This window comes from Malaclemys terrapin, chromosome 15 (genome assembly GCF_027887155.1).
Source record: "Malaclemys terrapin pileata isolate rMalTer1 chromosome 15, rMalTer1.hap1, whole genome shotgun sequence".
NCBI lineage: Eukaryota > Metazoa > Chordata > Testudines > Emydidae > Malaclemys > Malaclemys terrapin.
Genome location: NC_071519.1, coordinates 6,533,749 through 6,546,575, shown reverse-complemented (window position 1 = coordinate 6,546,575; position 12,827 = coordinate 6,533,749). Strand labels below are relative to the sequence as shown.

At 46.8% G+C, this 12,827-nt stretch overlaps 2 non-coding genes across 2 annotated transcripts; both read left to right on the top strand.

The window, feature by feature from the left end:
* The first annotated feature begins 3,914 nt into the window (after nucleotides 1-3,914).
* On the top strand, nucleotides 3,915-3,986 carry TRNAC-GCA (transfer RNA cysteine (anticodon GCA)). The gene has a single exon. It is a non-coding gene; the product is annotated as a tRNA-Cys (tRNA).
* A 5,580-nt stretch (nucleotides 3,987-9,566) lies between these two features.
* On the top strand, nucleotides 9,567-9,639 carry TRNAK-UUU (transfer RNA lysine (anticodon UUU)). The gene has a single exon. It is a non-coding gene; the product is annotated as a tRNA-Lys (tRNA).
* Nucleotides 9,640-12,827: the final 3,188 nt, after the last annotated feature.

Below are 12,827 nucleotides of genomic sequence, written 5' to 3'. Positions count from 1 at the left end.
ACTTGCTTTTTAGGCAAAACAATGAATGATGCAATCTGAAGCTGGTATTGCATCATACATGATATGAATTGCATCATGTTATTCCTAGAAGTCATGGATGATGCAATCATAACGAAGCTTACATCACTCTGCTGAACAAATTGCCCTATATCAGCTCTAGAAATCATACAGTGTTGTGCTCTCTTATTTGTCAGTGTTTGATTTTGCAAAGGGACACATTTCTGTTTAGCCAAAATGAGCAGAGATGCCTCGTACTTGTGTGAACAGTGCTGATAACTTCTGCTATGTTTGTGGTCAAGTGACTTTTGCATCACAAAAGCGCAGTAAAACCACTATGGTTAAGAAAGCCTATCACCTTTATTTTGGAGATATAATTGGAGATCAGCACAAGAGGTGGGCCCCACAAATATGTTGCAACACTTGTGCAACAAATCTTCACCAGTGGTTGAACAGGAAAAGGAAATCTATGCCTTTTGCAGTGCCAATGATTTGGAGAGAGCCAACAGATCATACCAGCAATTGTTACTTCTGCATGGTGCCTCCAGTTGGGAAAGGTGTGTCAAAGAAGAAAAAGTGGACTGTGCATTATCCAAACATTCCATCAGCTATATGCCCAGTACCCCACAGAGAAAGACTGCCGGTTCCTGATGCACCAGAATCATTCTCACTTGAGCCAGACGAGGAAGAGGAAGAGGATGAAACTTATGGTCCTGAACCATCAATGTCACAGGACCCACATTTTCTCCCATCCTCCTCCTCTGAACCACACCTCATAACACAAGGTGAACTGAATGACCTTGTCGGGGATTTGGAACTACCCAAGAGTAAGGCTGAGCTGTTGGGCTCCAGACTACAGCAGTGGAATCTCCTGGCAGGTGATGTTAGGGTTTCCATGTTCCGTGACCGTCAAAAGGATCTTGTCCCATTCTTCTTCATGGAAGGTGATCTTGTAGCCTGCAACAACATCGATGGTGTGATAGCAGCCCTCAACATTGTTCACGATCCAGATGAGTGGAGACTGTTCATTGATTCATCGAAGACGAGTCTTAAAGCTGTTTTACTGCATAATGGCAATGTTTTGCCATCAATTCCAGTTGGTCATGCAGTCCATATGAAGGAAACCTATGACAACATGAAACAACTTTTGAGGTGCATAAACTATGACCAACATCAGTGGCAGCTTTGTGGCGATTTGAAGGTTGTTGCTCTCTTGCTTGGTCTGCAGACTGGATACACAAAGTACTGCTGTTTTCTCTGTGAATAGGATAGTCGTGCAAGAGATTCCCACTACATCAAGAAAGATTGGCCACTCTGACAGTCATTGGAGCCTGGGAGGAAAAGTGTTCAGCATCCACCACTTGTTGAATCAAGGAAGATTTTGTTACCACCCTTACACATCAAGCTGGGTCTGATGAAGAACTTTGTCAAGGCCATTGACAAAACACAAGCAGCTTTCAAGTACCTCCGTGGAAAATTTCCAAGGTTAAGTGAAGCTAAGATAAAGGAAGGTGTCTTTGTTGGTCCTCAGATTCGTGAATTTCTTTGAGATGATGCATTTGACCATGCACTGCGTGGCAAGGAAAGGACGGCATGGAAAGCCTTCCAGTTAGTGGCAATAAATTTTCTTGGAAACAACAAGGCAGACAACTACAGGTTGTTGGTGGAGAACCTCCTCAAGGCATACAAAGGCCTTGGTTGCAACATGTCACTAAAGATATATTTTTTGCACTTTCATCTAGATTTTTTTCCACCGAACTGCGGAGCAGTGAGCGACGAGCACGGCAAGCGATTTCACCAGGACATTGCAACAATGGAGAAACGCTATCAGGGCAAATGGAGCCCATCAATGCTTGCAGACTATTGCTGGACAGTGACAAGAAATGCTCCATTTAATGAATACAAGAGACAAGCCAAGAAGCGCCGAGAAGACACTGAATAGGACTAAACTATGTCCATAATAGTTTTTTGTCTTTTGTTTCATAATACATTTTATTTATATAATGCTTTTGCTGATTTTTAAAGTGATACATAAACAGGACAGGTGAAATATTATCATGTAAAGCAACCAGAAACACATGAAAAGACCTAATTTTACAATTTATGATTAAAACTCTACTATCTACACAATATACATAGACATAAAATGTAAAAACTTAAATATCTTAGTAACAGTAGCCAATCGGTTGTTTTAATTGTCATATTTGAATTCAGCACATCAAAATACATAATAAATAGCATATTTTATCTCTGAAGCAGACAACTTCTCAAAAATTGTAGACCACTGTAATCTGCCCCATGAAGGGGCTAGAAAATGTTTATTTTGTTTTTCAGATACTTTATGGGCAAGCTGGTGCCAGTGAAAGAACAACCCAGAACACCATGGATCCACTGTCACAACAAAAAATTGTGTTCTGTGTTGTTTGTCTTATTACTGTTATTTTGGTGGATATTGTAAATTCTTCAGGCATGACACCCCCTTTTCATTGGACTTGTCGTGCTGCCTCTTTTGGGACCAAGGGAAAATGTACCCTAATTAAACCTCTTCCACCCCCTACTCTGCCACCTCCCTCTAAATTGTCTGGGACACACCCATCCCCATGGTGGTCTACCCGCATCCAGAGACCAGTGGTTCTTAATGCAACTGATTTACAAATGATTATCACCCTATTCCCCACTGACTGGTATCTCAATACAACATTTGCTATCTATTCTCAGTTTACCAAAGTAGGTGAAAGAATGTTGCTATGAGTAATTTCAAACTCATTTGAATTGGATGGATGGGAATTACACAAGAACATCTGAAAATGGCAAGCCCTCACAAACTGCCTCTGGGAAGATTGAAACTGGCTGCATGAAGCTGACTCAATGGCCCGAATCCAATGCTTGGAACTTGCCCTTGGGTTACTAGATCGGGGGGGGGGGGGGGGTTATAACAGGGATTTGCACTTAGCTCAACCAACCGTTTGTTTGGAAATGTTACTCTAACCCTCAATCAGGGTTGGAAGAGACCTCAGGATGTCATCTAGTCCTAACCCCTGCTCAAAGCAGGACCAACACCAAGTAAATCATCCCAGACAGGGCTTTGTCAAACCAGGCCTTAAAAACCTCTAAGGATGGAGATTCCACCACCTCCCTAGGTAACCCATTCCAGTTCTTCACCGCCTTCCTAGGAAAATAGTGTTTCCTAATATCCAACCTACACCTCCCCTTCTGCAACTTGAGACCATTACTCCTTATTCTGTCATCTGGTACCACTGAGAACAGTCTAGATCCATCCTCTTTGGAACCCCCTTTCAGGTAGTTGAAAGCTGCTCTCAAACCCCCCTCATTCTTCTCTTCTGCAGACTAAATAATCCCAGTTCCCTCAGCCTTTCCTCGTAAGTCCCCTACCCCCTAATCACTTTTGTTGCCCTCCTCTAGACTCTCTCCAATTTGTTTCTGTAGTGGGGGAGGGGGGCGAAAACTGGACGCAATGCTCCAGAAGTGGCCTCACCAGTGCCAAATAGAGGGGAATAATCACTTCCCTTGATCTGCTTACAATGCTCCTACTAATCCAGCCCAATAAGACCAGTTACCCATATTGAATGCAGACACAGCGATATTTGCTAAATTGGTTACTGTCCATTTAGTAGGTTATTTCCTACTTAGTCATAAATAATGAAGATGCTCTAAGCAGATGGGAGAGAACTATCCCGCCAGTGTAGTTAATCTATCTCCCCGAGAGGTGGTAGCTATGTCACTGGGGGAAGCTATGTTGGTGGGTGTGCAATCTCTGGTGTCTACAAGTATATATAAAGTTTAATCAAACCCCATTTTTAAAACCACTGTGGTCTGGGAATAGAAAAGGAGCTCTCTGAGGCAGGGCCTGTCTTTCAAAATCCTTAAGATCACTGACTTACCTACATCCATATCATGGGGGTATAGCTCAGTGGTAGAGTGTTTGACTGCAGATCAAGTGGTCCTTGGTTCAAATTCAAGTGCTCCCTTGCAAGTCTGTTCATTAACAAAAATAATTGCATATCTATTTCCATTATGTTCAGGAGTTTCACTGAATAGGGGTCCCTGAAATGAATGGAAACACTCAATGTTTTCCTGTGCAAATGCACTAAAAACCTAGCAAGTATGTCCCTCAACTGAAATCAGTTTCAGTCCTCTAAGTGTCTAGTTTATGTTTTCATCAGTTAAACAAATGCACATGAAGACACATTTGCAGGTCCTTGGCCTCCATGGGTTACAATGTGTAGAAGAAAAAGAACCAAATCCACTTGGGAGGAATGGACTACTCTGTATTACATTTGGTAAGTAAGTTGCCATTGGGACTGAAAATTCTACTGGAGGTGGACAGGAACCTCTTAGAAAAATAAAATAACCAAGATTTATCAAACTACCTGTTACACATTCAATCCTCTGTTTGTGCACACAATATAAATTGGGGCGCTAATAAATGTCAACCTTCCTTTAACACAGATCGTTATTCCTTGTAACTTTCAGATGCATTCAAATGGCAGCTGTGGACTCTGAGAAGCAGGAAGGGCCCTGTATGATAAAGTCCATGCAACATTCCCCTCTCATCCCAGCCCTGGTATGTTGCCAGTAGTCTGCTGTCCCTGGGTAGCAGCAAAAGATGTTTCCCACCATTCAAGGGACCCCAGCCTGGGACTAAAGTCAGTTTCAGGCTTCTCCTCTCTCCCTTCTTGGAATCAAGATCATGTTTTTACCATGAGTTAAAGCAGTCTGAACACCCAGAGTCTGGATCAATGTCACAAGTTCCCAGTGTCTCCATGGAAGATAATTGGTTAAATCCCAGATGAGTGGAGTTATATCAGTTCTCAGCCCGAGTCCTTTGCTCTTAATCCTGAGGATATTGTCCCACCATGAGGCCATTTTCTGCCTCTCTTTCATACAGAAGCACAATTTTCTTTGCACAGACACAGGAACAGCAAGATCTTTCTCTATCCCTTGTGCAAATCAGGGTGCCAAATTCCATGGAAACGATGGACAAGCATGGGGCCCTGGGCTGTGAGATGTTCCCTCCCCTCTTTCTTTATGCTGCTGCTGTTGTTATTTCATGGATTGTCTGGGATGGGAAAAAAGCTGAGTTCACTCCAAGTGGAGGGGAGTAAGAACAGTGAAAATCTCAGGACCCCACCCCTGCTACCAGGATCACTGAGGTGCTGGGAATCTGCATGGGAAAGGGATTGTGTGAATTGTCAAAGTGGAGAATGAATAAGAATCTACAACAAGATCTACCTCATTGATCACTGACACAGGCTAATCCTGCTGCAGATAGAAGGGAAACCGGGAGCGATTCTTTGCTGTTCAGCCATGGAAACCGTGACCCAACTGCACCGCAATGAATGTGCTTGGGAAAGCTGGACTTTACAAGCAGGTGGAAATAGCAGATCCTAAAAATACCTGGAGCTCTCCACACCACTTCTGCCACCAGGGTCAGGTGTTGAGCTGCTCATAGTGCCCCCCACCACCATTATCTTCCAGCAGGGGATTGCAGCACCCCCGACCCAATGCAGGGGAGAGGCCTGATTCTTCTATCTTTGCACTCTGAGTCCAGGGCACACACTCTATCTGCCTCACACATCGAATCTGGCCCTGCTGCAAAGTGACTCCAAAGAACCACCAACCTCCAGGACAGCAGGTTTTGCCCTCAGAGCAGGGAATGTGTCCCCATACTGCTTTTAGGCCACTGGATGCTCTGGAAATAGGAGGGCTCTGCATGTACACAGCCTACCTAGGGATGTAGCTCAGTGGTAGAGCATATGCTTTGCATGTATGAGGTCCTGGGTTCAATGCCCAGTATTTTCCAGTACTTTTTTTCATCCTGCTGCTTTGCTCATGCCCAGAGGGGATGTGGCCCAGCAATCTCCCTGCATGAGTTTCAATCCAGCTCAGTGAAGGACAAGTGACAATTGCATGAAAGGTCAGTGGGGGTTTCTGCTCCTAAGTCATTTTGGTACATTTAAGATTCCCACATGCTGTGCTGCTTGGCACAATGGTAGATAAGAAGGGCGAATCCTCCCAGCACTGGAAGGAAAGGTCCCATCTGCACAGACTGAGAGGCAAGGAAACAGAGGGGCAGTCAATGCTCAGAGAGGAGAAGAGGTCAGTGATTTACACCCAACAGGGGACACTGTCTTTTTGAGGTGAGTGCAGCTTGCTTGGGATGGTGCTGATGATGGATAAAACAAAAGCTGGAGTCAATGACAGACGATACCATAGAAGGGGAGGGGAATGGCCAGCCCCACAGAAGGTCCTGGGTGCTCAGATGCCCCAGTTATTGCACCCTGGCTGTCATAGAGAGAGAAAAGACACTGAGGGACGCAGCCCCCCTACAGGGATCCTATGGACAAGAACTTGCTTGGGAGTGGTGTGAAGGTTCCCTCTGGGCAAAGGGGAGCTGAAATCCCTCAGTGTCCTGCAACTTAAGTAATGCAAGCTTCAAACCCTGCATGGGTGTGGGCTGAGGTGCATCAGCAGAAAGTTGGGCTGGACGTGGGTGGCAGGTTTGTATAATTTTTGGTGGTGCCCAGAATGGGACCAAGTCCAGCCCCCAACACACACACACACCTGCCTAAGGCTCTGGGGGAGGGAGTTTGGGTGTGGGACGAAGAGGGGTTGGGCTCTAGGAGAGAGTTTGGGTGCAGAGTCTGGGCTCAGTCGGGGGTTGGGGTGCAGGAGAGAGTGTAGGGGGCAGGCTCTTGGAGAGAGGTTGGATGCAGGTGTGGGGTCTGGGTTGGGGCAGGGCGTTGGGGGTGCACAAGAGGGTGAAGGGGTGCAGGATTTACCTCGGGCATCTCCCAAAAGCAACCTGAACCCCCCTCTGGCAGCAGCCCCTAAGCGGGAGGGCCGGGGCATCTCTGCGCACTGCTGCCTGCAAACTCCACCCCCGCAGCTCCCATTCCAACAGTTGGCAGAGTTGGCTGTCGGGGTGGGGGCAGCACATGGAGCCCCCCCCCCCACCTCAGGGGCCAAAGGGACGTGCCAGTCGCTTCCAGGAGTGGCATGCCACATGGAGCAAGGGTGGGCAGAAAGCCGCCTTAACCCCCTTGTGCTGTTGGTGGTGGTGGGGGGTCCCTGGGCCCTTTTAAATTTCTCAGGGGTGGCAGGCGAGACTGGGGGGACACTCCCAAGGGCCTGACATTGCTTTGCACAATGATAAATCTTGGAACAGGATAGAAATGAAATGGCAGCAGAATCTAAGGAATTAAAAGCCTCCGGATTCTTGTGTGTGCACTGACTCCGAATGGAAACTGTAATTTGATTTGCTTTGTGTCTGCGGCTGGTAAAATATCAGGACAAAGTCATTCCAGTGATTGTGACACTGGGTTTGAGGAGGCTTTGGTCTTATTAAAATGTAATTAGCATGTTACACTTGTATTTTTAAAGGTGGCTTCCCCAAGCAATCCCAAGTTGTTCTTCCCACAGCTGGCTGATGGTGGGCAGCAGGGATCTCCCCAATCTGTGGGGGAAATCTCTCTGGGCCCCACTGTCAGTTCTCCATCCTTTCTGCCCCTATCCATGCACACTACTCCCCTCCCCATTATCAATGTTTTAGAGCGACCCCTCCCTCCCTTTATGGGATTCAGACTCTCTGTGGCAGAGACTGACTGGGGCTCCTCTCTGCATTGCCCCCGTGGGGAAGGAAAGAGACTGGGGGGGAGAGAGAAGATGAGCAGAAGGAGTCAAATGGGGCTAAACCAGAATAGAGTTTTGCTTCCTGTTAAAATGTACTGGAGTCTCATCGCTGAAAAGCCGCATCTTGAGATAGGTTTGAACCAGCAGCCTTTCAATTACCAGGCAAAGGTGTGAACCACAGAGACTGATAACTGCCTACTTCCCAGCTTTGTCTAAAAAGCACCTGCACTGGTGCAACTGGTTAATACAAAAGGGAATACTGCTGGCGTTATGAGTTCAAGCCTTACCTGGAGCACTGGTTTCTGTTACTCATGTAGCTTCCCCAACTTGCTTTGCCTTATTCACATGGAAAGTGCCATACTAGGGAAAGGAAAATAAATTCTGAAGTGGGGTGCATAGCTTGGAAACCTCCACCCAGTACTGCCATTAGTTCCAGTACATTATTCACTGGCAGGGCGAATTGATTTATTTGCTGCTGTGAAAGCTGCCAGGACAGGTCTCTGGGCACCAGATCTCCCTGCTTCTTCCAGCACACCCCTGGCTCCTTCCCTGCCCAGTCACTGCTGTAGAGGGTCCTATATGCACTGAACCTAAAACTTTTCCAAGCCTTCTTAGCACAGTTGGCAGCACATCAGTCGCATAATCTGAAGGTCCTAAGCTCAAGTCTCAGAGGAAGCAAAGGCTTGGCTCCCTGCTTCAGATTTTCTAAAGGAAATCAGAGAAAAGAAACTATAGGAGAGTGGTTTCTAGACACCCTCCCACCCATCTAACACACACACACACAGACTTTTCTAAGGCATTAAATTTTCCTTCTCTATGGAGTTTGTATTCTCCATAGAACAAAATAAAACAAAAACATGCAAATCTAAGCCTAATACAGTATGAAACTCAATACAGATAAAATCTCACCCTCAGAGATCTTCCAATAAGCTTCTTTCGCAGACTAGACTTATTTCTTGTCTGGGCCCAACCTTTTCACCTGGTATAGTCCTTGTTCAAGCTCAGGTGGTAGCTAGGGGATTTCTCATGACTGCAGCCACCTTTCTTCTGTCCTACCCCCTTATACAGCTTTGGTACAAGGCAGGAAACTTTTGTCTCTCTCCTGGGGAAAAGCCCTGGGTTTAAGATGGATTCCCATACCAGGTGACATGGTCACATGTCCTGTGAGACCCCCCCAAGCCTTCATTCTTCCTGGCCTGACTCACAGATGGTGCAGGACAGAGCCATCTATAGTCAATTGTCCTGGCTAATGGGAGCCATCAAGATTCCAAACCACTATTAATGGCCCACACTTTGCATAATTACAACAGGACCTCAGAGTTATATTTCATATTTCTAGTTAGAGATACAAGAATGATACATTCATACAAATAGGATGAACACACACAGTAGATTATAAGCTTTCTAATGCTACCTTACAAAAGACCTTTTGCATGAAGCATATTCCAGTTACATTATATTCACACTCAGCATATTTTCATAAAATCACATGGGAGGGCAATGTCACAGCAGGGAAAGGGTTTTACTGCGGCACCTGGGAGCAGTTGAGTTTCATGTTCAGGCTGTGGTATTAGTTCCTCCAGGTTTCTCGTAAGCACACAGGGACCTTAGCAGGTGCTCTCGATACAGGAATGGCCCGGATATGATAAAGTGATGGGGATTGCATTTTCCATTTTTATTTTTGTATTTCCAATGACATTTCTGTTTGTGATTTCGTTTTGCTTTGTATAACTGTGTTTTCTCCTGGATTTCATATTTAACTAAAAAAAGAATAAGGCCTCAGGGCGCCGGATGGAGAAGCAGGCTGGGGCTAGGACTGCTAAGAGAGCAAGAGTAGCACGTTTTCTGTAGGTTTTCTGCTCCCTTTTTCTTGATTAGTTTTTCTTCTGCATGAAATTTGCCTCTTTGCTACGTGAGCCTGGCTAGCTCAGTTGGTAGAGCATCAGACTTTTAATCTGAGGGTCCAGGGTTCAAGTCCCTAGTCAGGCAGAGACCCTTTCTTCCTATGATATCCTCCAAAAATGTTAGAAGGATTCTCCTTAACTTCAGCTTTTCCTTTTCAGGACTTGGCCTTTCCTAGGAAGGGCCCTTTACTGCCTGTGACCGAAGGTACTACTTCCTCACCTGTCCACTGGCCTCGCAGTCTGGAGGAAGAAAGGCCTCTGGGCCTGCAGCAAAGTGCTGTGTGCTGACTTTTTGAACAAATGCAGGGCTGGCCAGAAAGGCATGTTCCCACTGGGTCCTCCCTGCCAAAAAAAATTGTCCCCACAGAGTCCTCCCTGCTGGGAGTCAACAGAGATCAAGGGTTCCCTTGCTGGTCCCATGGTGTAAGGGCCAGCACTCAGGGCTTTGAATCCTGCAATCAAAGTTTGTCTCAATGGGACCTTGGGGTCCTTTGGTTGCCAGCTAACCATACTGGGATTTCCAAAGCTTCATCTTGCGCTCTCAAATGACATGGTAGCCTGTCTTTTGCCCGCTAGCTCTTGTGACTTGAGTGCAAGAAGTGATGTTTGATCCAGAAGGCTGGCCATGCTTGGAGTCCTATAGGTAGGATGCGAGCTCCATTTCCTCTGAGTCCTGAAGCTGGGCTGCAGCCTGGCCTAGGAGGCAGCCCTATTGGTTGACCTACTGGCCCAAAGTCACTTGGACAGTGTTGGTGTTCCCCAGAAATGCTGAAGGACTGGCCTAAGGGAGGGAGGCTTTATATTCCTCCCTATCAGTCAGGGCAGAAGAGGAGGGCTACAAAAGTGGGCAGGTTGATGAGCTGGGCCTTCTAGCATTCGGTTGGTGATGAGGTGGGGAACACGAACTGAGAGAAGCGGTTGCTAGTCTGTGAGGAATGGCTCAGCCGGTGGCATAAGTGGACCTTGTCATTAGCATACAAAATTGTGATGCTCGAGACCTATCTTTCGGCTGTGGGGAATTTCCTCAGCCATGTATTTCCCGCTGCTCCACGAGTGCTGCTGAGACTGATGGCCTTCCACTTCTTGTGGGGCAATAGGATGTCCCTACCTAGTCAGGAGAAATGTGGCTTTTCTGCCATATTAGAAGAGGGGTTGTGCCTGGTGGGCATTGAATCCTTTTACGGCTCTACTTCTTTGTTTTTCAATTTTCAGGGATGGCTGTGCTGGAGGTCAGGTCAGACCCTAGGGGAATGGCGGGGCAACCACAAAGAACCCAACTGACTCTTCGGATATGCCGTATTTTTTCTGACCCCACTGGGTGCAGCACTGGATATAGGATGGCCGATGGTGGTGGAAGGGGGAGGAGATTAGGAAGCCCCCCCCATTTAGTGTTCTTCTACTCCCACCTTACATCTTACAGGATTTTAGGTGGAAGGTACTTGCAGGATGACTTCATCCACAACTGAGGCCTCCCTCACAGCAGCGGCAGCCACAGCAGCGAGGCCCCCGCTTCGGCTCAGTCTGAACAGAGGTCAAAGTACCACTGGGTGAGACAGGCCAATTTTAGGGAGTTTCCTCTGAAGGTGAGCAGCTGTCCCCAGAACTTACTGACAGGAGCTTTAAAGTATTTGCAAATGTGCTCGGCCGGCATGTGCAGAGCAAACGCTGCCCAGGGGCACTGCGCCAGGCTCTGGCACCACTTGAGACACTGGACCTCCTTCAGACACCAGGTAACCAAGAATCTAAGGCAGGAATGGGATGAGGAAGCAAGTCAAGCTGAGCAAGGCAGGTAAAAATTCATCTTGCCTTCATGGGTGCTCACAATGATGCCCTTTTTGTGTACCATGGCTGACAAAAACATCCCAGACAGAGAAGCAGCAGGCCAAAATTGCCTTTCAGATGCTGAAGTAGCTCAGTTGGGAAAGCATTAGACTGAAAATCTAGAGATTGCTGGTTCAATCCCATGCTTTGGCAGGCTCTTTGGTCCCTTTGTGTGTGGCGGTGGGCTGTTTCCTGGATGTGCAGCAGTACCTTTACCTGCCAGAAGTCCCTTATTTCATGCTCCCCAGCAGGAAAAAGCAGCGTGGGTTTGTGTACCAAGTTGGCCCTCATGAGGTATCTTTCTTCTCTTGGTCTTTCTCAGCAAGGAGAAGAAAAAGAAGCTCTCCTTCAAGCTGGAGTTAGAAGGATGACGTAAGGATGATTTCCTGAGCACCGGCTCCAGTCCTTTGCTCTACCAGCTGACCTATCGAAGGGCTGCCACCACTTTCTCCACATTCACCCATCAGTGTGTTCAGAATGGAGAGGGGTAACTAGTGGTGTTCCCCAATGGTCTGTCCTAGGACCAATCCTACTCAACTTATTCATAAATGATCTGAAGAAAGGGGTAAACAGTAAGGTGGCAAAGTTTGCAGATGATACTAAACTGCTCAAGATAGTTAGGACCAAAGCAGACTGTGAAGAACTTCAAAGAGATTGCACAAAATTAAGCGACTGGGCAACAAAATGGCAAATGAAATTTAATGTGGATAAATGTCAAGTAATGTACATTGGAAAAAATAACCTCAACTACACATACAATATGATGGGGGCTAATTTAGCTACAACTAATCAGGAAAGAGATCTTGGAGCCATCATGAATAGTTCTCTGAAGACGACCACGCAGTGTGCAGCAGCAGTCAAAAAAGCCAACAGGATGTTAGGAATCATTAAAAAAAGGATAGAGAATAAGATGGAGAATATCTTATTGCCCGTATAGAAATCCATGGTACACTCACATCTTGAATACTGCGTACAGATGTGGTATCCTCATCTCAAAAAAGATATACTGACATTAGAAAAGGTTCAGAGAAGAGCAACTTAAATGATTAGGGTTTGGAACGGGTCCCATATGAGGAGAGATTAAAGAGACTAGGACTTTTCAGCTTGGGTGACCAGATGTCCCGATTTTATAGGGACAGTCTCGATTTTGGGGTCTTTTTCTTATATAGTCTCCTATTACCCCCTACCCCCTGTCCTGATTTTTCACACTTGCTGTCTGGTCACCCTAGGGTGTGCACATGTGTGGGTCCCAGCTGCTCCCTGCCCCCCCTCATTGAAGCAGGTGTGCAGCGTTACTGCCCTGGGAACTGCAGGGCACCAGTGGACATGGGGCTGGCTACAGACAGGGGCATGGGGCAGGGCTAGCTGGAGGTAAGGGGTGCAACATGGGCTGGCTGCGACAGGGGCTGGCTGTGGGCAGGGGATGCGACAGGGGTTGGCTGTGGGCAGGGG